This window comes from Bos indicus, chromosome X, assembly GCF_029378745.1.
Source record: "Bos indicus isolate NIAB-ARS_2022 breed Sahiwal x Tharparkar chromosome X, NIAB-ARS_B.indTharparkar_mat_pri_1.0, whole genome shotgun sequence".
NCBI lineage: Eukaryota > Metazoa > Chordata > Mammalia > Artiodactyla > Bovidae > Bos > Bos indicus.
Window position 1 is genome coordinate 140330105 of NC_091789.1, and position 27375 is coordinate 140357479.

Here is a 27375-nt window from a genome sequence, read left to right on the forward strand (position 1 = left end):
TCCATCCAAAAGACAGAGTGACCTTGAGACCATATTGATTAAGAATTGAAAAGCGTTCCTGTGTATAGAAAATACAGAAAGCAAACTTTGGAAATTCTTTTTCAAAGAATTTACGTTTAAATCACAAACTTAAAACTCCAGGGTTTAAGTGTGTAAGAAGATCTCTTACTGAGATCCTGTCCAGCTTGTCTCTGAATAAGTTCATCAGATCAACCTTGTAGGTAAGGTGAACTTGAGTGAAAGGTAGACACACGTCTTTAATTTTTTTTTTTCTTCTTAACCAAACCTCAGTGCCTATTTTTCTAATAACAGTTTTATTTAAAATTGTGCTTTGGGCCCTTATTGGGTAAAGATTCTCATTCATTTGCCATGTTTCAGCAGACTTGTGTGCCCTTTACCATTAAGATCTGTCTCTTAGACAGATGCACAGTTCATCTATATGGAAGCGAGGTGGATGACATCCTCCGCCCCACCCCGAGTGCTGGTTTCGGTTCAGGTGTTCTGAGTAACAATTAGCTTCCCTCCCCAGTGTTCGGTGCGAGATACCCTTTTCGAAATCCGCCTGGGTCCTGCGTGTGACACTTTTCTGCTTGCAGTCGTTTTGTCCCTCTCAAATGCTTGCGTGCTTTTAGGGAGCTCTTAAAAGGCCAGGCCTTAAACTAGTTAAGCTTTGAGGCGAGCCGGAGCTGTGAGATAAGAATAGAACGCATCTTTTACTCCGGGAGCTGGGGAGGCTGTTTCCAGCTGCTTCCAGTCATTGAAATCCTGAAAGCTCTCTAATCCTCGCGGAGGCAGCCCCTCCGGCTCCCAGGGCCCACCCCCTTCTCCTGATTGGCGAGGCTCCTCCGGGGCCCCCGCCAGCCACCTACGACGTCTCTGAGACCCAATTTGAAATAAGAGCCAGGCGGTCCCCGCTTCCCTGCGCCCGACTTTTCATAGGCTGGGAAGCGAAGCTTGAGAAACTTGACGTTGTCTTGGGCAGAGTGCGTGTAGCAACAGATCAAAGGAAAAAGGGGAAGAAAACGTGTTCTCAGCTGCCTGGCGAACTCGCTGAGTTGCTTTTGTCTTGCGGGCTTCTGCTGGCTTTGGTGTTTCCCCTCGGAAGACCGCGGCGTGGCTTCCAGGCGGCTCGCTCCCTGCTGGATGGGTGATGGAACTCTAAACATGAGGCAGGTGAGCTCCGGGGGCTGCAGGGGCGGGTGGAGAGGGAGGGCGCAGCGTGGGACCCCTGGGATGTGACTCCGGAGGGCTGGCCGGATGAGCAGATGCCTGGCCGAATGATTCCATTTGGCGGAAGAACGAGGCTGCCTTTTCCTAAAGTAACCCGTGAAGCAGATCTCCTGAGGTTCCCCCCACTTCTGCCTCTAATGGGGATTGGCGATGTCAGGCAGTCATTGTAAAAGGCTTAAACGCGGTTCGTAGAACATGTAAATCACTTCCAGTTTGCGGTGGCTGGAAGGTATTGTTCGGGATCCATCTGAAGCTCTGAGCCTCTTTCCTGTGCTTTGGGTGAGAATAAAGACAACGGAATATCCTGAAAAAGAATTGAGGGAGGCCTCTTACCTCGTTTGGGCTCCCCATCCTGAGCACTTACTGTGTTTATGGCTGCGAAGGTGGCACCAGCCCGAAGTGAGCAGACAGTCCTTCCAGGAAAATTGTGTTTTTCTGTTCTAGCAGTTTTGAAACTGTTATTGCTTCTGGACAGGAGAGGACAGCCCTGAGAGTAGTGAGCCGAGAAAGGGCTCGGGGATTACTTCCATGAGTCTTTGAAAAGAATTCTAAACCAGCAGCTTCTTCCGTGGCTGCGGGGCATGATGATAAAATTTCTTATCAGCCTAAGTCGAGGTTTATAGCTCTGCCTGTAAGAAAAGCAAAAAGTGAGTGTGTACAAAGCCAAGAAAAGGGTGTGATTTATAACAACCAAAGTTATAGAAGAATCTTATGTCAATATTTCAGTATCAAGATCTGTACTCATATAAGGGGCAGAGAAACTGGAAAAACATGCTAGTAGGCTGGCAAGGGCAGAAAACTCCAAGAGGAGTGATTGACTTTGCCAGCTCTAAGTAAATGTGGGTGGGAAAAGTTAGCATCCCTGTTACCACTAGGAAAACTCTGCACTTTTTTCTTCTAAGTGGGTTGTGCACTCACCACCCCGTGCGCTTTGGGGTAAATGAGTTGCATTAGGAGCAAACTTTCTGTTTCGGGGCTGGAGTGAGGGGGTTAGAACTTTCCCTTTCCTGTAGTCTAGGGCAGTGAAGCAGAGCCCCCTGTGTACAATCAGGTTTCCATAAGACTCTCTGCCTTCTTGCCTCCTTGTCTGCTCACTAAGCAAGTGGCAGTGAGTGCAGAAAAGTAGGCTTACACTCGCAAGCACTTGTGTGTTTCCAGTGAATTGCTCTTCCTCTTGCTGGAGACTGGGGCGTTGATCAGTTTCAAGTTCTGCAAACTCACGGTTTGACCCCCCTTCTTTTTCTGTTGAGCAGTCCTGCCCGATGGGATGAGGGAAAGAAGCAAGAAGCCTAAATGGAAAGGATTTAGCCAAAGGAAAAAGGAACACAAAACATTTTTGACAAAGGTCCTGGGCTGGAACAAAGAAGTCATTTGATCCGTTGCAGAGCCACCTGTCCTCTTGGTATCTGAACTCACTTTTCAGAATCCCTGTTCCCACACAATTCCTTGATGCCAGAGGCATGCTGTCCGAAGCTTGGCACGGGTTTTCCCATGCCTTGCTCCTTGTGGCATTCACATAAATTGGACTTCAGCCCAGTCATGAAGTTTTAAGGGTACACATGGAGTAACTCAGTCATTTAATGAATGGGCAGCTTTTCATCCCATAACTGTATGTCCAGTAATTTTTTTGGCCTGTTTGGTACTTGAAAAGAGGGTGGATTGGGGTGGGATGACAGGGAGAGAAGTGGGGTGGGGGGTGGAGTCAGGGCTCTTCGGAAGAATCTAGGCAGTTCCAGCGAGTCGGGAATCTGACACATTGTTCTGCAACAGGAATGTGGAGGGGAATGAGATGGTGGAGTTACCGGCTTGGATTAAGCCCAACTCGATTTGAGTTTCTCTTCAGGAGAAACTCGTCCAGGTGGGGTGACTCGCACCCACCCGCAAATTTGTCATCTCAGCCCGGCAGCTCCAGTTGGGCTTGCAGGGTTAACTATCAAAGAGATCCATGTGTCACCAGCTCAGCAACGAAATCCAATCTCTTCCCCGAGGAGTGATCCATCCCCAGGGCTGCACAGACTCTGAACAATGGCGTGGCAGCCAAGAGAACCCCGCCCGTGACTAGCCACAGTGGGTAGCCATAAGTAGCCAGCAGAATTAGAAAGCTGCCTGACTGGCCATGAGATTCAGAGGGGTTTTGCCTTCTGCCAGGTAGGAGGAAGAAGAACTGGTGCAGAGAGATAGTGTTCTTTGAGGATTCCTAAGGTCACACTGAGTTGAGCCAAAAGAAGAGGGTGAACCTGATTTGCCTCTATCAGGAAGTCATTTTAAAGCATGTGCCAACCTTTCTCTGCCCACTGATCATAAATGGGAAACTTCTGAAACTTCCTTGAGCAGGAATTTGCTGTGTTCCCAGGCAAAAAGAAAGGCACGGCCACCTGTTCAAGCAGCCCAGCCAAAAACAACAGGTTTGCCTGTGGCATTCCCACAACTGCAGATGCCCTCCTCAAATGGCACACCACCCATTGTCCCTGCAAATGAGAAGACCAAATAATTGTCTCTCGAGCTAGGGGGAAAAATCAGGTTCTTCAGACAACGTTGCCTACCAGATGTATTTTGGGTTTTTAATACGTGATGATTTTAGGAAACACTCCAAGAAAAGAGGGTGCTCACTCTATTTCTGATGGACTGAAATCATTGCAGTTGCCCGTAGCATGAAGGGAAAGAATGAGGTATTAACCAGCGCTTTAAGCAGCTGCTAAATTCTTGCATGGCTGGGATAGTGCTATTACAAGGAAGTTGTGACTCAGTTTGATCAGTTTTGCATTCTTCAGATTCCAATTAAAATGCCCAAGGACATCTGGTTTAATAATGAGTGTCTTTGTATTAGTCTTTCCTTTGAGGATTAGAGAGTCCTTTACAAACACGATCTATTTATTCTCTGCCATATCCCCAGGAGAGAATGAAATGGCAATTTGATCCTCATAGAAAAAAATGGTGAGGTGAAGGCAGAGAAAGGTGAAGTAGAGAGATACAAGGCAAAGTAGGTACAAGCCTGAGATGAATGCTACCCAGCCGGAAAGACAGACAGCTTGCACAGGCTCAGAATGGCCAGTGAGTGGAGGGATTAAAGGCAACTCTCTTACAGCTTCCCTTTTCTTATTCTATAATCAGCATATATTGTCCCAAGTATGTTTTATGGTTTTCTTCATTTGAAAGTCAAGTCTATAAAAGTGTAAAAGGCATTTCTGTTCTCATTTGTCCCAACATTGACATCACCATTGTCATTTTCATGACATCACCTAGACAGATACTGAAACTAACCAGAATTTAAAGTCTGTATCTGAGACATGGTCCTTTCACCAGATACCATAGGGTTTTTAAGTTTTTGCACATGGTTTGGAGGTCCAGTATCTTCAACACACCTTAGAATTTTCATTTATTCTCTACTGTCTCTCCTTGGCAGGGAATTTTATAATCGTGGCTTGTTGTCAGATTAAAGATCTTTATTGGTTGTGTTGAAATAGTTTTTTCGAGTTGGCTTTTCCTTGCCATTCGTTAGGACCTGTGCTTGTAGTTTGCTTGACTAGGGACTTCATAGGCTGTGAGCAAATCCTTTAATTGATACTTGCATGTTATCCTCAGACATTCCAGCAAGTTTTAAGGCTAAGTGTGTATGTGGATATCTCCTGGCTTTGATCCCTTGTGTGGTAAATAGACATTCAAGGTAGCCATGGCAACCTGGGCTGTGCCTTGGTGAAAGAAGGGGATTTGGTCACTGGACAAAGAGTAATTTGTTTGATTAGAAAAAGGTGGGACCGATCAGGGCATTTTTTTTTTAAACCTGCGTGATTTAGGGATCACAGTTCATCCAAACCATTTAGATTTTTCTCAATAGGCAAAAAGAATGACTGGCTAACTGCGACGAGCGTATGTTGCCGACGTAATTTAAATACTTTTTTATCAAGTGGTTGCTACTTTCAAAAAGCTACTAATAGAATGAAAGGGAAGTCCAAAGTATTATATCAGTTTTCCTGTTGTACATAGTATGAATTTTCAGAGCTTGGTGGAATTTTAAAAAGAAATACCCAAAGCTGATTGGGCAGTGTGCATTTCAGTTATCCACCTGCAGAGGTCAGGCTTGAAGTGTCTATGGTGGAAGGCCAGGCGGTGGACGCTGCTGCTGGGAACTCGGATCAGTCAGAGAGAATTATTCAGCTTTTTTTGAACAGTTAGTTAGCGATTCTTTACTCTTGTGACCAAAGCCACAGATGAAACTGAGTTCCTTCAAGGAGGAGAATATCAAATACACCGTGATTAAAGAAAGGGCTCCAAAAGCCAGGTCAAATGGGAATCTAATCTCCATTAAGATACGGGACAGTTTATCAACACAGTGCTTTTTGGCTCATTATCAACTCCTTTTATTTCACATGAAACCCATCTCCGAGGTTTTGTTGTAGAAGATTGTTTGCCTCGTTTTATGAAGTGGCATAGAAATTCCTTTAAATGGAAGGACAAAATATATTAGGGACTCTTCCAGATCCACATGAACTTTTTTCCCTCCAGGGAAAGATATTTCATTGACATGAGCAGGGAAGTTAATGCCTACAGAAGGTCATGTGATGTTAAAGAGGTCAGAAAATTTGAGGCACGGAAAAAAAAATAATGCTAAGGGAGGACTTGGCTGTAAAACAAAGAAAACCCACAAAACCTTAATAACTTGCGTGCTTTGTGCTATAAAAGAGAAGTTCTCAGTAAAAAGAGCAACAACAACAACAAAAAGGAAGAGGTGCTGTTCATTAGCAGTAGATTTTTATATATAGTCAAATATTTATGATGTTGTTTAATCGCTAAGTTGTGTTTGACTCTTTTGCAACCCCATGGACTGTAGCCCACCAGGCTCCTCTGTCCATGGGATTTCCCACACAAGAATCCTGGAGTGGGTTGCCATTTCCTTCTCCACTATCTATGACGAAATAGTACAAAAAGGAGAAATAATATACAGATTCTCCTTCATTTCTTATATTATTCAAAGACATTTACTGAATACTTACAGAATTAATGTATTCATTAGTTCATTCAGTAAAACTATCCTAAATGATTCCCTGGAGACTCAGAGGTAAAGAATCCACTTGCCAATGCAGGAGACTTGGGTTCCATCTCTGGGTCGGAAAGATCCCCTGGAGGAGGGCATGGCAAACCACTCCAGTATTCTTGCCCAGAAAATCCTATGGACACAGGAGCCCGGTGGGCTATAGTCCATGGGGTCAAGAAACAGTCAGATACAACTTAGTGACTAAATGACAACAATAATAAATGATTATTATATGTCAGGCCACTTTTGGGTTGCAAACATGATTTTGATACAGGCCCTGCACTCAAAGAACTTTTAATTTTATGTCTACTTTATTATACCAATAGCACAGTGTAAGTTATGCATGGGTAAAATGCCTGCTCATTAATAACTATATTTATATGATTAAGAATCCACTTAATAAATTGGTGGTAGCCAAAACTTTACTGAACTGAGAAAGCTTGAGAAAGGATTTGTAATTGTGAGATTTAATTTTTACCCACATATCCATTTGTGGGACTGTATGAAATCCTAGTTTAAATAAATGTATGCTAATTAGTAAAGTCATTTAATTCATTTTTCTCAGTAGAGAAAAATAACTCATAGGTGGTGGTCCCCCAAATCTAGGAATGCGTGATGTTCTCAGAGTTTGTTGTTTGAAACCCAGAACACTTTCCAATGAGAAATGGTGCCTAATTGGGACTAAAATACTATTTTAAAAAATAACCAGTCTGATTAATGACAGATGAAGTTCTGCATTTTGAGGGCACGCCTCCACGTTGTACAGGATGGAACATAGAGAAGGTGTTGTATACTTTCAGTAATAGGCCAGTCTTAAAATACCTGAGGTAGGAAAAGTTTGCACTAGTTTTCACCTTTTCCCACGTTTCTAGTATCCTCTGGGTCGCACTGGGATATCTGTCCCAGACATATCCTAATACCCAATCAACCGAGCTGCCGTCATTGCTTCGTCTTCCCTCGCTCCCCTCCCCAACCTCCAAACCACACTCTTGTTTCCTCTAGACAATGCTCTTGACCAGATGTTGGGAGAAAAGTGATGTGAATGTGCTAAAGCTCATGACTCTTTGCCCTCTAACCCCCAGGATGAATCTTTTTTTTTTTTTTTCTGGACAAATCTTTAATTGGGGACATAGCAGGCTCTAGAGCCTGGAGCTGCAGAAACCACAAATGCCCTTTCCGGGACAATGTTTGTGGGCAGGGTCATGCCTTGGGCAGACAGGACTTGCTGGTGTGTGTGCCCATGGGTCAGACCTCTTCGCTAGTTCTTTTCTTAGCATCCTGCCTGAATTTCTGGACTCCCTGGGGTCTTTGTGAGTGACACCTGGGGGCCAAGTGAGGGGAGTGATGTCATTTGTGGGTTTGTTGTTTGTAAGTACAGGCTTTGTACACTGAGCACTGTCTACTTGGATCAGAGTAAATGGAAAGGATATAGCTGCAACTTTCTCTTATCCACACAAGTATTGGAAAGGGTGTATTTATTTCCAATTATTCCTTTGTCTGCCTATCTTGGGACTGAGTTAGTCAAGAGCATGAGTTAAAATACCTCTTAACACATTATTGACCAGGAGATTTTTTGCAGAAGCTAATGCCTGTGGCCGGTGATTTGTTTTGTAAGTGAATGTTGAAACATCTCAAGTCAATAATGTTTGGGTAACAATAGATGTATTCATACATCTCTGGTCAGTAAGTTGTTCATTACCTTGAAAGCTCAAGTCCAAGCACAGTGCCTGACTCACAATAAGAATCCATAAATATTTTTTTCCATTTGCAGCAACATGGATGAACCTAGGGATTGTCCTATTAAGTGAAGTCAGCCGGACAGAGAAAGAAACATCATGATATTGCTTACATTGTGGAATCTTAAAAAAAAAAAAGAAAGAAAGAAAGAAATTATATACAAAGCCAAAATAGGCCCACAGACATAGGAAACAAACTTACAGTTAGTTACAAAAGAGAAAAGGAGGGGATGAATTAGGAGTTTGGAATGACTGTATACACACTACTATATATAAAATAGATAATCAGCAAGGCCCTACTGTATAGCACAGGGAACTATACTCAATATTTTGTAATAACCTATAAGGGAAAAGAATCTGAAAAAAAAATAGTTGTTTAGTCACTGAGGCATGTCTGACTCTTTGTGACCCTATAGACTGCAGCATACCAGGCTTCCCTGTCCTTCACCATTTCCTGGAGTTTGCTCAAACTCATGTTCATCGAGTCGGTGATGCCATCCAACCATCTCATCCTCTGTCGTCCCTTCTCCTCCTGCCTTCAACTTTCCCCGCATCAGAATCTTTTCCAGTGAGTCAGCTCTTCGCATCAGGTGCGCAAAGTAGTGGAACTTCAGTTTCAGCTGAGTCCCTTCAATGAACATTCAGGATTGATTTCCTTTAGGATTGACTAGTTGGATCTCCTTGCAGTCCAAGGGACATTCAAGAATCTTCTCCAGCACCACAATTCGAAAGCATCAATTTTCTGGAACTCAACCTTCTATGGTCCAACTCTTATATCCATACATGACTACTGGAAAAACCATAGCTTGAACTGTATGGACCTTTGTTGGCAAAGTGATGTCTCTGCTTTTTAATATGATTTCTAGGTTCATTATAGCTTTTCTTCCTGGAAGCAAGTGTCTTTTAATTTCATAGCTGCGGTCACCATCTGCAGTGATTTTGGAGCCCAAGAAAATAAAATTTGTCACTGTTTCCACTGTTTCCCCATCTATTTGCCATGAAATGATGGGACCAGATGCCATGATCTTAGTTTTTTAAATGTTGAGTGTTAAGCCGGCTTTTTCACTCTCCTCTCTCACTTGCATCAAGAAGCTCTTTAGTTCCTCTTTGCTTTCTCCTATTAGAGTAGTGTCGTCTGTATATCTGAGGTTATTGATATTTCTTCAGGCAATCTTGATTTTAGCTTGTGCTTTATCCAGCCCGGCATTTCACATGATGTACTCTGCATATAAGTAAAATAAGCAGGGTGACAGTATACAGCCTTGACATACTCCTTTCCCAGTTTTGAACCAGTCCGTTGTTCCACGTCCTGTTCTAACTGTTGCTTCTTGACCTGTATACAGGTTTCTCAGGAGGCAAGTAAGGTGGTCTGGTATTCCCATCTCTTAAAGAATTTTCCGCAGTTTGCTGTGATCCACACAGTCAAAGGCTTTAGTCAGTGCAGCAGATGTAGATGTTTTTCTGGAATTCCCTTGCTTTTTCTATGATCCAACGGATGTTAGCAATTTGATATCTGGTTCCTCTGCCTTTTCTAAATCCAGCTTGTACATCTGGAAGTTCTTGGTTCATGCACTGCTGAAGCCTAGCTTGAAGGATTTTGAGCATTACCTCAAAAAAAATAGTGATGTGTGTGTGTGTGTGTGTGTATGATTCATTTGACTGTGTGGCTGATACTAACACAACATTGTAAATCAACTATACTTCAATAAAAAATACAATTTTAAAAGTAATCAATAAATATTTTTCAGGTGCATCCTGGGTGAATTTTGACAGGAAAGAAAATGGAAAATGCTCTTTAAGATCAACAGAGTATGAGAAAGAAAGGGCATTAGACAGGTTGGGGGAACAGCATGAACTGAATAGACTGCCGCCAGAGAAAAAGGAAAGTGGTTTGCCATTGCTTAACCATCTAGTCCTCTCGGTTGTGTTCTGCGTGAGGCCACAACTCAGAGTGTGGCAGGTAGCTTGTCTTATGTACTCCATGATGGGGCTACAGAAGTGATTAAGAAAGGGGACATGTCCTCCAACAGCTCAAAGCCTAAAAACAAAGATGGAATCTGCTGCTTGCACTTATTGAGCCAAACCTGATGTTTTAGCCTTTGGTCCACGTGCAGTGGGTTTATTTTGCCAGGTGAGTGGCATGTCCAAGGTGACTCAGCAACTGAGAGCCTATTTCCGGAAGGACTCTGAAGTCTTCCACTTTATCTCATGCATATGGCAGCCACATTTTCTGCAGTGAAGCTTGAGTCATATGCTGGACACATCATTTTCACTGTTTCTGGTGTGACAGACTATCTGAGAGTTATGGTTAAAATGGTGAAATAGAAATTTCTGAGAGATTGAGTGGTTTATGGAGACAACAGGACTAATACATTTTCCAAGGGTCCATATGGTAGACTGTGTTATCTGTATCTATCCAGTTGTGAAGTGTGCCTTCAGTTGTATGTATTTTAAAGTGATCTTCCCTAAACAATTAGGAGAAAAGGAGCTGTTTGACAAATGGAATTCATTGAGTGCCCTGCTGAGTTCCCAGTAGCTAGATGAGTGGCCAGATAAGGCAAAATGTAAATGAAAGACGTCACCCAATATTAGAAGTCTACACAGGATCAAGTCTCCTGTAGGAGATATATTAGGAATTAAGACAAAAAGTGCTGATTAAAAGTTTAGCATTTGTGGGATAAAGTGTTAGCACAGAGGAATGCATTACGTTCTATGAGGGAGCAAAGTTTACATTTAGAATGGGTGTCTCCTAGATTCCCCATCTTATTCTCTATTGACTGTACCACATGCCTTCTAATTTGGATGTTTGGAGATCACGTGCTAATTTAATGTGCTAATAAGTTCCAACAAATTGGCTAATAGGTTGATGGTTTATAATGAGTCAAGAATCAGCAAAGATTATATCACTTTTAGGAGAAAATACTATCCAAAAAATCCAGGTAGTATTGTTCTTTTTTTTTTGACCATGCCACAGGGCATGCGGGGTCTTTGTTCCTAGACCAGGGATCAAACCTGTACCCCCTACACTGGAAGTGCAGAGTCTTAACCACTGGACCACCAGAGTCCCCCAAGTAGTCTTATATTTAATTTTGTGCTATTTTGTCTATATGGTCTTGGCTCTGATTTTTGATACATATGAAAATGTCAGAGAGGAACAACTGGGAGAATTATGTTTCCAAAAGAAGAAAGTTTAAGGAGTGAGATGAGTCCTTGTATGTGTGTGTGTGTGTGTGTTTTAACAAATGAGTCAGCTGAGCTTTGTGGAAATAGTTTAGGAAAGTGAAATGGGAACAATTAGAAGGGAGAAGAAAGTGTGTGTTGTTTCAGTCAACCTATGGGGAAAGTGGAGTAGAAAAATTGTCTATTCAGTAAGTGACTGGGTTTTTTTCATTGGTCAGTGTTTCATGCAGATTTCTAAAGAAATAGTGATGAGGCAGCCCTTTGCGTATGGCTGTGAGCTAAAGAAGGAAACCAAGTTGTAATAACTGATAGAAAGAAGTGTGGCTTTCTGAGTAGAGAAAAACATGATAGTAGACTATTCAGTAATGAATATTTATTGCTTAATGCTTCTTAGCCTGGAGGAGACACTTTCTGAATATTTTGAACAGTTCCCCTTTCTAACATTTAAGCTGTCAGAATTGAATAGTCCACATGTAAACTACATTGTTTTGGTTTAACTAACAAAGAGTGATAAGACGTGAATAGTTTGTGACAGCCCGAACATTGATAACAGAAGACATTAATGCCTGCAGACACAGCCTACATGGTAAGATTCTGGAAGCAAAAATGCTTATTATGTTAGGCCAACGTGCTTTGACCTAGTTTTGCTTTTCTGCTTGGAAATTATGTCAGAATTCGTTACATCATCCCTGTGGATGAGCAATTGCACGTTCTTCTTTATTTCAGCATCATTTTATTCACTTGTGTATTTAGTTCTGACCTCCAAGAAGCCAAACTAATCCTCACTGACTTGCCTTTTCCTTTTGAAATGAGTCTCCTGCATGCTAAAGAGAGAGGATTTTATGTATTAACAAAACAATCTAGGATGCAGTCTTCAAAGATGAATTTCTCTTTGATGGGAGCCCCAACTGCTCTCTTGAAGGCTCTAAAAGGCCAAGTAGTTTTCCTTTCTTTGTCTTATGGGGATGGTTCAGATTACTGTGCCAGAGTTGAATAACAAAAAAATTAAATAAGACAGGGAGGTTGATGGGGTACTTCTCAGCCCATCATCTTTAAGTGTGTCCATTGCATGTTTCTGCTTTCTTCATCCAGTCAAAACTGGCCTCACATATTTTTCCTATTTAACATTTTTATTGAATAATTTTCGAAATGAATTATTTCTTCAGTTGATTTCAAACACATTTCCCCCTTGCCATTTAATACTTTGTATCACGAGGGGAAAGAACCGTTTAATTCTTTCATACATTTATGAATTCCAGTCTTCAAAGAGTGTGAGTTCTTCCACTGATCCATTGACGTCGAATTTACAAGTATAATTTGCTACCAAAAGACCTTGAACGGTTTTTGGTGTGCACGTTTTGGCATTCCTTATTAACAAATGTAATCAGGCAAAAGCCTGCCAGAATATGTATTTGTGGTTCCTCTTGAAAAATCGACCATTTGCTCTTGTTTTCTAATGAAATCCCTTTGTTGTTAGCTCCTTTGCAAATCCGGTGTCTGAAGGCAGAAAACCTAAGAAGGGAGTGTCCCCTTCAAAGCATTCCCAAACCCACCGAATTTTAACCAGGTAAATTGCTGATTAGCTATGGATCATTTAAAGAAACAGTATGAAAGTAATTGGGACAGGCACAAGCTCTAACTGTGATCCCAGGGCGCTTCAGAAGTTGATTGAAACAGTAAATGCAGAGGATTCTTTTCCTCAGCTGGTCCTTAAGCTAATTTGAATACAAGCGTCTTGAAGAAAAACTTCTTTAGAAGATTTCTGGAACCCCTAATTGGTATACAAACACTGTCACTTCTAAGCTACCTAAAATGTGAAATAGACTCTGCAGCTCCTATGGTGATACTCATTTCTAGGTGTGGATGGTATACTCCCAGCATTTTGTTGTTATTATCACAGGCAGATGCAAATATTTCGCTCATCTTACAGAAACAGTGGCCTCTTGTATAGCCTTTGTGCACCCTATTTTTTTCTGCTTTGTAATTTATCCTGGAGATGTTTTCATAACAGTGGACTTCAAAATGCAAGAGACATGGGTTCGATCCCTGAGGTGGGAAGATCCCTGGAGGAGGAAATGGCAACCTGCTCCAGTATTCTTGCCTGGGAAATTACATGGACCGAGGAACCTGGTGGGTTACAGTCCACAGGGTGACAAAGAGTCGGGCACGACTGGGCTCACACACATGCACACACATACTTGTTTTACAGTGTTGTGTTGGTTTCTGCTGTACAACAGTGTGAACCAGCCATAAGAAGGCATATAACCCCTCCCTCTTGAGCCTCCTTCCTACCCACCCCACCCTCCCGCCATCCCACCCCTCTAGGTTGTCACAGAGCAGCGAGCTGAGTTTCCTGTGTTATGCAGCAGCTTCCCACTAGCTAGCTATTTCACACATGGTAGTGTATATATGTCGGTGCTACTCTCTTGGTAGCACCTTCTCCTTCTGCGCTGTGTCCACAGATCCATTCTCTACATCTGCATCTCTATTCCTGTCCTGCGGATGGGTTCATCAGTACCATTTTTGTAGATTCCAGTGTGTCCAGTCTTTTGCCATGAAAACAGTATATACAGAAAAGCCTCATGCAGTGGTCAGTTTGTGTGGGACAGATGTATCTGTATTATAAATCCCTAGAAATGGAATTTCTGGGTCAAAGGCTACATTGCAGTTTCTAATTTTGATCAGTCAGTGAAGTTGCCTACTCAGGGTACGCGCGTGCTTCCTCAGGGCCTGCTCAGGACAGTGCGTTGTCCGCCTTGGGCATCTTTGTCTGTTTGCTACTGGAAAAGAGGTCATGCTGTGTACATTTCTCTTCTGAGTGATGTTGAGCATCTTTGCATATACTTCAGCACTATTTGCATTTCTTGTGCGATGTCTGTTCACGCCTTCCACTTCAGATTGGTTTTGATGTTCATTTTTCAGGCTACGTACCTTTGTTGTCATTCACCAAGGAGATCTAGCTTGTTGACTTTCTCCGAGTATGTTTGAAATAAGCCAAAAGGGGATCCTGTAGTCATGTAGCTAATTCTAATGATTTTCTCTGAATGGAAGTGGGGCTGGTTCACAGCAAACATTCATCCGAGAGTCTGGATTTCTAGGCCTGTTGGTCACTTCCTCTTCCACTCTGTAGCCAGCCACTGTCAAGAGGCTGAACTTTGTAAAGCAGAGATAACCTCCAACATGTGGAAAGCTTGCTACTGAGGGTCTACTTTGGGGAGGATGCGTCTGTCGTTGGTACTCAGTTTGTTGGAATTGTGACCATTTTCCAAGGAAATGAGGGCTTCCACTTGCAATACTTAAGACCTTGGAAAGTCTTTAAGGAAATAGTCTCCACTTTTCCTGTCAGATTGCTAAATGTCAAGATGCATCACTGATAAGAATGGTTTTACTATTTCTGCGCGGCGTTGTTCTGTACCACCCATTTTGAAGACTGGGGCTTTATAATTTAGACCAACGAGAGAACTTTTGCGCTGGTCTGAGATTTCAGTGTATGTTTTTTCATTTAGTACAGAAGATTATTTAGTGCTTAGAAATATGGACAAAAAGTCTTTATCACTTTATGGAAATGATCCTACTATTCAATCATGTGTGATTGCCGTTACCGCCCCTGTAAAATGGAAATAAAATACAAGCAATAATTACAATACCTATAAGTTTGTTGTAAAGATTGAGTTGCTATTCATTTACCACTTAGAATAGCACCTGATACAGAGTCAGTACTATATGTATGTGTGTAGTTTTGAAAAAAATATTTATTATTTATATGGCTACGCTGGGTCTTTGTTGTGGCATGCGGGATCTTTAGTTGCAGATGCAAACACTTAGTTGTGGCTTGTGGGGTCTAGTTCTATGACGAGGGATCAAACCTGGGCCCCCTGCATCGGGAGTGTGGAGTCTTAGTCACTGGACTACCAGGGAAGTCCCACGTGTTTGTTAACTAAAGTTAAAGAATGGTGGTTGTCAAGAATCGTGAAGAGTCTGAGACGTTATCGCACTTGCCCACCAGCACCTTAGCCTGCCACTGTTTCTTGGTTTTTGGCAGAAAACTCCTGGGTCAGAGACAGTGGACTTACTACTCACAGCACAGCAAGTGGTATGAGTGTCGTGTTCATGTCCTTGCCCCGCAAGTTTCTCAGAACAGGACAGAGGACCCCAGATGGATGTCCTGTGCACGGAAGAATTGCCTCCCAGATGGGGCTCCTGAGCGGAGGAACTCTGGATTTCTTGTGATTGATAGGAAGCACACGCCTGCCCATTGCTCTGGGAGCAGACATGACCTCTGCGTCCCTGGGTCATTAGATAAAAGATGTTGAAAAGATCATCTGGAACAAAAGCCAGCAGCAGCGCCTTTGCTCCTAAGATGTGCAAAACGCAAGGGAGCCCTGGAAATTTTTTTCCCAAAAGCAGTCCAGTGAAGTATCTGGATTTTTGCTTCTCAGAGCCCTGAGAGTTCTGCAGAACTACCCAGAGCTGGAAGAGGGAAGAGGTACAAGAGCAAGAGCCATCCTCTAGTTCCCTGCTTTTCCAGTAAGAAGAGCTTGGATGTGTTCTTCTGCTTTTCTCCTCTCCCACAATGTTGGGCTTCCGGTTAAGACTTCCTTGGAACAAAGGGATCTTTCTTTAGCGGGGGAAACAAAAGAAAAAGAAAATGCCAGGTCCAGTACAGTGGTGTTTGACATTTTGACAGCAATAAAGTCATCGAGAGAATCACTCCAGGCAGCAGATTGGGAAGCACAGTATCAGAGATCCTTCGGGTTGCCCCTGATGTACCACTTCCTAGCTCTGTGACCTTGGGCTGATGGCTTAAGCCTCCCAAGTTTCCTTACATATAAAATGGAGATGCTATTACCATCTCCTGGGGTTTATGTAATAACTAAGTGAAAAATGATATATAAAAATGAAGTATAAAGCACTTACAGTCTCTATTTGTTATATATCAGGCATTTAAGAAACATTCGGTTACTTTTTCTTTTGGTGGAAACAAAGAGGGTTTCAGAGGAGTCTTAGTTTTATGGACATTTCCACTGGCTTAGCCATGGAATGAATACATACCTAGCCACACAGAGACATGCATATGTAGACACATGTACAGGCAGTAAGGTAGTGTGTTATATGGATGTAATAATGCTCTCAAGGCATCTCTTCAGGCAAGTATCTACCTCTGTGTGTGCATACATATATAAAAATATCCCTTTAAAGTGTGAGGAAACTCATTTCTTGCTGAAAAATATTCCATTGTAGGACCAACTGTCCTAATATGCTAAAATAATACCAAATCTCATTGATGAACGTGATCAATCATCATTAGTTTTCATAGGTTAAAGAAAATTACTCTAACATTTGTTAAAACAGTAAGGAAGACTTTATTCAGGACTATTGCAATAGCTGTAGGGGAGGCAAATCGGAATTCAACTCTGAATACAGCAGAGACAACTGGGAATTCATAGCCAATGAGCAGAGCAGAGGGATCAGTGGATGGAAAGGTGACTAAGAGGGGACATCAAGGGTAGGGGGATTCCTGCTAAACCAACTTAACAGGGTTCTTATTGAAGGCAGGCCATGGTGATCTGGTCTCAAGGGTAGGGGGTTACCTCTACATGGACTTAGCACAGGATCCTTGCTAACACTTGTGACGTACAGGCCCAGCCAGGACAGAGGTCAAGGTTGAGGCTTAGTCAAGAGGAGGGCTCAGTGGAGGCTGACTAAAGTTTGGTTGAGGAAAACCTTTGTCACAAAGTATCATCTAAGAAAGCTTTTCTTCCTCATCTTTTCTATTCTTAACAGTGGTTAGATTCTTTTGTGTATTATACATCTTATATTTAAAACTATCTCAGAAATGAAATACTAACACTCCTGTTTATGTAGTTATGTCCTGAAAACAAAAGTGAAATACTGAGTGGAATAGTAAATACAAAAGGTAGAAATGGAAAAGAATATATTTTACAGGGCAGGGTGCCTAGAATTACCACAAATTAGAGCTGAGACTCAGACACTGATCAACCCTACAATTGTGAATGTGGTTTTTGAATGCTCTTGCTTCCCAGGGCTTTGTTGATAAGGAAGATAGTTTTAAGGTTTTTTTCTGTTTTAAAATAATTCTAGAGCCATAGGAAATTGCAAAACAATATACAAGGAAGTTCTATGCACTCTTCCCCCACCTCATCCTCCATCTTTAACCTCTGGCAACCAATAATCTGTTCTCCATCTCTCTAATTTTGACCTTTCAAGAATATTATATAGATATAATTGTATATAAGATTGGCTTTTTTTCACTCAGCATAATTCTCCAGAGGTTCATCCAAGTTGTTGTGTCTGTCAGTGGTTGTGGTTTAGTCGCTGAATCATGTCCAGCTCTTTGCAACCCCATGGACTGTAGTCTGCCAGGTTCCTTTGTCCATGGGCTTCTCCAGGCAAGAATACTGGAGTGGGTTGCCATTTCCTTCTGCAGGGGATCTTCCCAGCCCTGGGATCGAACCAGGTCTCCTGCATTGCAGGCAGATTCTTTACCCTTTGAGCCACCAGAGAAGCCCTGTTTACTCATTTATTTATATGGCTGTGCCAGGTTTTAGTTGTGGTGCAAGATCTGGATCTAGTTCCCTGATCAGGAATCAAACTGGCTATTTTTATTTTAGCCATTCTAGTAGATATATAGTAGTATCTCACTTGTGTTTGTTTTTTTAAAGGTGAAGAAATATGTCATAATCTAGTGTAGGTGTGTTCGTGTCTCCCAGGTAAAATTCTCACACCCAAATGGGCCTATTTCCCAGGTTTGGCTGTCCATTTGGGCACTGCTGCTAACTACTAATCTCTTCAAATGTATTTTTTCCACATTATGGTGGAAGATTAGTGCTTCGTGGAGAAATATAACAGCCCTTGTTTCTTAAGTAGCTTATACTCAGTGCTTTAAAATATGAATTGAACACACAAAATGAAGTCAGACTTCATCGTGTGGTTTTTGTTTTACTTTGTATTGATGTTTTATCACTTATGCTGATTATCATGATTATTTAACAGATATACAATCGAACAGATAATAAAATATCTTATAAAATGAGTTATATCTGTAAGTGCATAGAAAATTTTACTGAGCAATTAATTTGAGTTTCTGCTTTGACTTGTTTCTCTTAATTCTCTAATAGAGGTTTTAAGGCATTTAAAGAACTTTAAAGCAGGCAAGAGAAAATGAAGTTGGTTTTTAAAATCTGAATCATACTTACATGGTAAAAAACAATTTATTATTTACCATACTCCATTACAACTATGTACTTGTTTCTATTTTACTAACTTTTGGCTGTGCTGGGTCTTTGCTGCTGTGCATGGCTTTCCCTAGTTGTGGAGACTGGGTGCACTCTCCAGTTGCGGTCCCCGGGCTTCTTACTCTGGTGACTTCGCTTTCTGTGGAGCACAGGCTCTAGGGCTCACGGGCTCCGGTAGTTGTGGCACACTGGGCTTAGTCGCTTGGCATCATGTGGAATCTTCCCAGACCAGAGGTTGAACCCATGTGCCCCGCGTTGCAAGGTGGATTGTTAACCTCCAGGGAAGCCCATACTCCATTTTTTCCCCTTTAAATTACATTTATAAGGCACAAGTATGCTTTATGCTTATTATATCTTAATATATTACATAAATCTATTTTTCTATTTTAGAATTAAAGGATAATAAAAATGATTATTGTATGAAATACTATGAATGGTAGATTCTTAGTATTAGAATTAAAATATATATTTATATATACGTATAAATTACAGGGGACCTTAGAATAGGATAAACTATAACCACCTGTGAAAATTAAATGTTCCTCTATCAGTTATACCATTTCAATTCAACTTCATTCTTCACCCTTCCTTAATTTTATTGGGCTTCTCTAGTGGCTCAGATGGTAAAGAATGTGCCTGTAGGAGACTTGGGTTTGATTCCTGGATCAGAAAGATCCCCTGGAGAAGGAAATGGCAACCCACTCCAGTATTCTTGCCTGGAGAATTCCATGGAGAGAGGAGTCTGGTGGGCTTCAGTCCATGGGGTCACAAAGAGTGAGACATGACTGAGTGACTTTCACTTTCATTTTATTAGTAATAGAATATAAGTTGTTGCAGTGTGCTTAAGAATTTGGACCACAGTCCAGTTCAGTTCAGTCACTCAGTTGTGTCTGACTCTTTGTGACCCCATGAACTGCAGCACACCAGACCTCCCTGTCCATGACCAACTCCCAGAGTCCACCCAAACTCATGTCCATTGAGTCAGTGATGCCATCCAACCATCTCATTCTCTGTCGTCCCCTTCTCCTCCTGCCCTCAATCTTTCCCAGCATCAGGGTCTTTTCCAATGAGTCAGCTCTTCGCATCAGGTGGCCAAAGTGTTGGCGTTTCAGCTTCAACATCAGTCCTTCCAGCCCAGGACAGATCTCCTTCAGGATGGACTGGTTGGATCTCCTTGCAGTCCAAGGGACTCTCAAGAGTCTTCTTCAACACCACAGTTCAAAAGCATCAATTCTTCTGTGTTCAGCTTTCTTCATAGTCTAACTCTCACATCCATACATGACCACTGGAAAAACCATAACCTTGATTAGACGGACCTTTGTTGGCAAAGTAATGTCTGTTTTTTAATATGCTGTCTAGGTTGGTCATAACTTTCCTTTCAAGGAGTAAGTGTCTTTTAATTTCATGGCTGCAATCACCATTTGCAGTGATTTTGGAGCCCAGAAAAATAAAGTCAGCCAGTGTTTCCACTGTTTCCCCATCTATTTGCCATGAAGTGGACCACTGCTGCTGCTGCTAAGTCGCTTCAGTCGTGTCCGACTCTGTGCGACCCCATAGACGGAAGCCCACCAGGATCCCCTGTCCCTGGGATTCTCCAGACAAGAACACTGGAGTGGGTTGCCATTTCCTTCTCTAATGCATGAAAGTGAAAAGTGAAAGGGAAGTCGCTCAGTCGTGTCCAACTCTTAGCGACCCCATGGACTACAGCCTACCAGGCTCCTCTGTCCATGGGATTTTCCAGGCAAGAGTACTGGAGTGGGGTGCCATTGCCACAATTAACATTAATTCATAGCTACTGTGGCTGTGCCTGTAAATGATGCCACTGAGCTATATGGTAATACAAATCCCTCAGAAATGGTGCAGCCTTCCTTTCTCAGGAATAGAGATTTATAAACTGCCTGGGGATATCGCTATTTGTAGTGAAGGCTTGGCCTGAAGTGTTCTTGTTCTTTTCTGTGCTCTTGTGTTCCCCGCAGACTAAACTCAAGTGACACTTAAATACTGCAGAGGCTCTTGGGGGAGTGTATGAGTAGTTTTTAATTATTTATTTTTAATTGGAAGATAATTGCTTTACAATATTGTATTGGTTTTTTGCCATGTATCAACATGAATCAGCCCTAGGTATATGTATGTCCCCTCCTTCAGTGTATGAGTTTTAACAAGAAAATTTACCAAGAAAATATACAAGTAAAAGCACATTGACCATTGACTCCCCAAATAATAGAATACATTTGCAAATGTATTTGTTTCATAGTATGACAAATTATACGCAAAAATACTTGAAGATGCTTTACTCTATTTAAAACCTGCTCAAAGGGCTTTGTAGATTATGTTGAGAGAAGGCTTTGGAAGAAGCAATATATCTGCATGAGCCAAGAAAGTGAACCTCCTTGGTTTATAGGATTATAGAGAGGAATTTTTACACCTAAAGAGAGAATACAAATTCTATGTAGGCCAAAATCGCCCACCTTGTAGAAAGTCGTGCCAGTGTTCTTTATGTGTTATTCTTTCAGTGAGTGTCTTTAAAGTTACAACATTATAACTTCTGGTGTCCTTCATTTAACTTTATTTAAGATCTATATTATGATAACTTCACGCACACTTCCTTTCCTATACAGTCCTTATGAATAGAGCAAGAGATTCATTTATTTTGGGAGTTACATAGCAAAGAGTTGCTGAATCCAAAATAACATCCCTATAATTTCCAATATTTTCTGGCAAGCTCTATTTTAAACATATGATGCCATGGGATAAACCTAATCATGTGACCTTGGTCCCCAGCATTCTCATGTTTGCCTTCCCTTCTTTTATGTGACTTCCCTGGTAGCTCAGATGGTAAAGAGTCTGCCTGCAATGCAGGAGACTAGGGTTCAATTCCTGTGTCAGAAAGATCCCCTGGAGAAGGAAATGGCAACCCACTCCAGTACTCTTGCCTGGAGAATCCCATGGACAGAGGAACCTGGCGGGCTACAGTCCATGGAGTCACAAAGAGTCAGACACGACTGAGTGATTTCACTTTAACTTCTTTTATATACATGAAGTGTGTAAGGTGACTTTTTAGGGTTACATTATGTTCTTCAGTCAGTCAGATCAGTCGCTCAGTCATGTCTGACTCTTTGCGACCCCATGAATTGCAGCACACCAGGCCTCCCTGTCCATCACCAACTCCCGGAGTTCACCCAAAGTCATGTCCATCGAGTCGGTGATGCCATCCAGCCGTCTCATCCTCTGTCGTCCCCTTCTCCTTCTGCCCCCAATCCCTCCCAGCATCAGGGTCTTTTCCAATGAGTCAACTCTTCGCATCAGGTGGCCAAAGTATTGGAGTTTCAGCTTTAGCATCATTCCTTCCAAAGAACACCCAGGACTGATCTCCTTTAGGATTGACTGGTTGGATCTTCTTGCAGTCCAAGGGACTCTCAAGAGTCTTCTCCAACACCACAGTTCAAAAGCATCAATTCTTCGGTGCTCAGCTTTCTTCACAGTCCAACTCTCACATCCATACATGACCACTGGAAAAACCATAGTCTTGACTAGACAGACCTTTTTTGGCAAAGTAATGTCTCTTCTTTGTATTATGCTATCTAGGTTGGTTATAACTTTCCTTCCAAGGAGTAAGCGTCTTTTAATTTCATGGCTGCAGTCACCATCTGCAGTGATTTTGGAGCCCAAAAAAATAAAGTCGGCCAGTGTTTCCACTGTTTCCCCATCTATTTGCCATGAAGTGATGGGACCAGATGCCATGATCTTAGTTTTCTGAATGTTGAGCTTTAAGCCAACTTTTTCACTCTGCTCTTTCACTTTCATCAAGAGGCTTTTTATTTCCTTTTCACTTTCTGCCATAAGGGTGGTGTCATCTGCATATCTGAGGTTATTTATATTTCTCCCGGCAATCTTGATTCCAGCTTGTGCTTCTTCCAGCCCAGCATTTCTCATGATGTACTCTGCATAGAAGTTAAATAAATAAGCAAGGTGACAATACACAGCCTTGATGTACTCCTTTTCCTATTTGGAACCAGTCTGTTGTTCCATGTCCAGTTTTAACTGCTGCTTCCTGACCTGCATACAGACTTAGGAGGCAGGTCAGGTGGTCTGGTATTCCCATCTCTTTCAGAATTTTCCACAATTTATTGTGATCCACACAGTCAAAGGCTTTGGCATAGTCAATAAAGCAGAAATAGATGTTTTTCTGGAATTCTCTTGCTTTTTCCATGATCCAGCAGATGTTGGCAATTTCATCTTTGGTTCCTCTGCCTTTTCTAAAAGCAGCTTGAACATCTGGAAGTTCACGGTTCACGTATTGCTGAAGCCTGGCTTGGAGAATTTTGAGCATTACTTTGCTAGTGTGTGAGATGAGTGCAATTGTGTGGTAGTTTGAGCATTCTTTGGCATTGCCTTTCTTTGGGATTGGAATGAAAACGGACCTTTTCCAGTCTTGTGGCCACTGCTGAGTTTTCCAAATTTGCTGGCATATTGAGTGCAGCACTTTCACAGCATCATCTTTCAGGAATAAAAATAGCTCAACTGGAATTCCATCACCTCCACTAGCTTTGTTCATAGTGATGCTTTCTAAGGCCCACTTGACTTCACATTCCAGGATGTCTGGCTCTGGGTGAGTGATCACACCATCGTGATTATCTTGGTCATGAAGATCTTTTCTGTATAGTTCTTCTCTGTATTCTTGCCACCTCTTCTTAATATCTTCTGCTTCTGTTAGGTCCATACCATTTCTGTCCTTTATCGAGCCCATCTTTGCATGAAATGTTCCCTTGATATCTCGAATTTTCTTGAAGAGATCTCTAGTGTTTCTCATTCTGTTGTTTTCTTCTATTTCTTTGTATTGATCGCTGAGGAAGGCTTTCTTATCACGCCTTGCTATTCTTTGGAACTCTGCACTCAGATGCTCATATCTTTCCTTTTCTCCTTTGCTTTTCGGTTCTCTTCTTTTCACAGCTATTTGTAAGGCCTCCCCAGACAGCCATTTTGCTGTTTTGCATTTCTTTTCCATGGGGATGGTCTTGAACCATTATCTTCTTACAGATTGTGATTAATTTGCAGAGGTGATCACAGCAGCTGAACATTTACTCAGATCCTTAAAATGTCAGTAAAGAAAAGAAACCTTCAATTTTTGGCAATTCTTTAAACAGCTTTTTGCATTGAGTCCTTGAAATCTGTACAGTAGAATTTTCCCCAATGTTAGCCTGAAGCTTATTTGCCTGTTGAATAGATGGATTACTGAATTAATTAATGGAAAGTAAATTGTTTAAATGTAAAGTATTGGTTATTTGGAATAAAGTCTCACTATTGTTGTTCAGTCGCTCAGTCTTGTCCAACTCTTTGCGACCCCATGGACTGCAGCACACCAGGCTTCCCTGTCCTTCACTATCTCCCGGAGTTTGCTCAAACTCATGTCCATTGATGCATCTAAAGGGTATAAAGGGAATATTCCCACAACTGTAGAGAATGGAGGTCAACTCTACTATTGGGTACTTTCTTCCTTCCTCATTCTCCCCAGATTAGGAAATGTGTGAATGTGTAAAAGTTAACAAGGGCAGTAGTGCTCAGAGCTAGGTCATGAGACTTCCAAGATCTATGGACAACCCCAGAATCCTAGGGGAGCAGAGTTTTGAAGTGTTTGCATCATCTTCATACCACCTAAATCTAGGCCAGGGATCAGCAAACTTGTTCATAAAGGCTGGATAGTAAATATTCTGGGCTTTGTGGGCCATGCAGTCTTTGTGTCAAAACTACTCAACTCAGCCATAAACAGTCGGTAAGCAATCGGAGGTGATTGTGCTCCAGAAAAGCTTAATGTTGTTGACTCTGACATTTGACTTTCATATCATTTTCCTGGATCACAAAATATTAGTGTTTTTGATTTTTTTTAACCATCTCAAAATGTAAAGACCATCTGTAGCTTCTAGGATACAGAGAACAAGCTGAGGGCTAGACTTGGCCTCTGGTGGGCCTCTGGTCATCCTCTGGTCATGGTAATGCAGAGTCTAGGGTAATGGGTTAGAAAGCAGTTTGTTGTGAAGCATGTTAAATTCCTTAAGCCAGTGTACATCTTAGAGCAACAAATAATGCCATGTGATTGAAGGTTGAAATATTAAGAGACTTAATTGTCACAGTCAGCTTGTTAGCAAATGAAGAAAAATCAGCAAATAGGATCTTTACTGAAGTGTGTTAAGACTATACTAATGCTGTGTTGTGCGGTTTTGAGATTTTTATTTTAAAGTCAGAGAAGGTATGGATATCTTGAATGCAGGCCGTTAAGAAGTCTGCCAAGGCCATGAATTTAAAGTCCTAGGAATTTTTCATTGTCCCTGGCTGCTGAATTGTAACAGCAGTTATTCATTAAGTTCACATTTTAAAAAATGTCAACAATGCTTCTTTATAGTTTATCTGCATTTGATACACTTCCAGAAAGATGATCCTTAATTTGGCTAATGAGTACATCCATTGTTATTTTAATGACAAGTAATTTACAGAAAGAATAGCTCTTCAGCAAGTATCCTTAAATCTGGAAGTAAAAGTCCCCAGTTTTCCAGTCCAAGAAGGAGCAGTTGGTGTTAGATGGCTCCTGTAGGATGTGGCCACTGGAAATACTTCCTGAGTAATGAACCGGAAATGCAAAAGGAAGAAAACAACTTGAAATATGTTGGACATTTTATATCATAATTTTTGAGTTTATTTTCTGATTTGAGCACAAGTCACAAGTTGCAGAACATGGAGATTTGGGGGAGGTCTGGCCCATTTCCTGCAACCCCATATAACCCTCCTTGGTTCTGTCATAGAAGTTTTTAGATCTATTAATTTGAAGAAAATTGAAACCCATATTCACTAGGATTGTAAATAGAAAATTCAGGAAAATAATCAGTTTTTGAGCTCACCACAGTTTTCTGCAGAAATTTCACTCTTTAACTGAATTTTTTTGTGCATAAATAAGTCCCCACTGAGGCCAGAGTTCTAAGCAGACCTTATAGATATCTAAGATGAAGTGAACATGGGTTCTGTCCTCAGGGGGCTTGTGGTTCACTGAACCAACAGAAATATCCTAACAAATATACCAACTGCAGAACTTTCTTCCTAATCCTAGAACTCTTTTGTTGTTATTGGTTGGAGTAATGAATGTGGCATCCTAAGGTCAAATGTAATGATTGCCACATCCTACCATGCTCTGTTGCATGCTCTGTTGTCAAGGCTGTTAGTCACTCAGTCATGTCTGACTCTTTGTGACCCTATGGACTGTAGCCCAACAGGTTCCTCTGTCCATGTGATTCTCCAGGCAAGAATGTTGGAGTGGGTTGCCATTTCCTCCTCCAGGCAATCTTCCCAACCCAGGGATCGAACCACAGTTTCCCACATTGCAGGCAGCTTCTGAGCCTCTAGGGAAACCCATTGTCAAGGCTAAAGTCTGTTTTAAAGAAGGTTAACTATGGCTTTGTTCTTGTGGTAATAGAAGAGATAAAGAGATCATTTACAAAGCTACCTCCTCAAAAATTGAAAGTATCTCATGCCAGCCATTGCCTGAGTTCATCTCACAGTGATTTTCAGCTGTTTGCAGAATCCAGTTTCTGTTATTTCGGCTGTCACTGTTTTTTTTTTTTTTTTTTCTTTCTTTCTTGAAGCTTCATGAATTAAATATTACTATTGTGTGCTGAGTCACCTCAGTCATGTTAGACTTTTGCAACCCCATGGACTGTAGTCTGCCAGGCTTCTATGTCCATGAGATTCTCCAGGCAAGAATACTGTAGTGGGTTGCCATGCCCTTCTCCAGGGTGTCTTCCCGACCTCAGGATGGAACTCATGTCTCTTAGGTCTCTTGCATTGGTAGACAGGTTCTTTACCAGTAGCGCCACCTATTACTCTTTTACAAATGGGTAAAATGAAGCTTCTGAAGATTAAAACATACAACAAGTACAAAGGTGATAAAAGTACTGTCAGCATTCACTTATCTGGCTTCCATGGGTTCAGCCAACTGCTGATTGAAAATATGCTGGAAAAAGAAAATTCCAGTAAGTTCCAAAAAAGCAAAACCTGAATTTTCCAGGCAGGCAACTGTTTACATAACATTTACATTGTATTTTCGATTATTTGCATATCATTTGCATTCTATTAGTTATTATAAGTAATCTGCTGTTGCTGCTGCTAAATCGCTTCAGTCGTATCCAACTCTGTGCGACTCCAGAGACGGCAGCCCACCAGGCTTCCCCATCCCTGGGATTCTCCAGGCAAGAACACTGGAGTGGGTTGCCATTTCCTTCTCCAATGCAGGAAAGTGAAAAGTGAAAGTGAAGTTGCTCAGTCATGTCCGACTCCTAGCCACCCCATGGACTGCAGCCTACCAGGCTCCTCCGTCCATGGGATTTTCCAGGCAAGAGTACTGCAGTGGGGTGCCAGTGCCTTCTCCGTATAAGTAATCTAGAGATGATTTAAAGTATATCATAGGTCGTACAGTAGGTTATGTGCAAAAAATTGGTGTTTAGAGGCTTGAGCGTCTGTGGATTCTAGTGTCTGCCAGAGCCCTAGAACCAGTCCCCCTCAGATAATGAGGGCTGTCTGTACTGGGAGAGCTTCAAGTTCAGACACTAATGTTGCCTAATCTCTTTCCTTCTCTTTGTAGCTTAGCATATGACTTAACAGTCACTGCTTCTGTTTTTCCTACAGAAAATTTAGGCAAATGAAGGCATTGACGAGTATTCTGACTTCCACTTAACTTCTTATATAATCCTTTGAGCAACCCATTATAGGAGAATGAAGTCATTGGGGACTTAGCGAGATAGATGAAACATTCTAGATATAGGAAAAAAAGTTCTAAGCAGCTAAAAGACAATTGGAGTGAAATACATCAGATGGATGCATGAGATGGCGAAGATGCTGAGCATTTAGTTAACCAGGTAGTAGAGGGTAGGAAGACAGGTGAGCACTGAGAACTTGATAC

At 41.7% G+C, this 27375-nt stretch overlaps 1 long non-coding RNA gene across 2 annotated transcripts in view; it reads left to right on the forward strand.

Annotated features, from left to right (window-relative positions):
* Positions 1-339: 339 nt before the first annotated feature.
* Positions 340-27375, forward strand: part of LOC139181273 (uncharacterized) — a 137989-nt gene continuing 110953 nt past the window's right edge. For both annotated transcript variants that reach the window (XR_011565279.1, XR_011565280.1), the window contains exon 1: positions 340-1173. This is a non-coding gene — a long non-coding RNA (uncharacterized lncRNA). The remainder of the gene's footprint in view (positions 1174-27375) is intronic.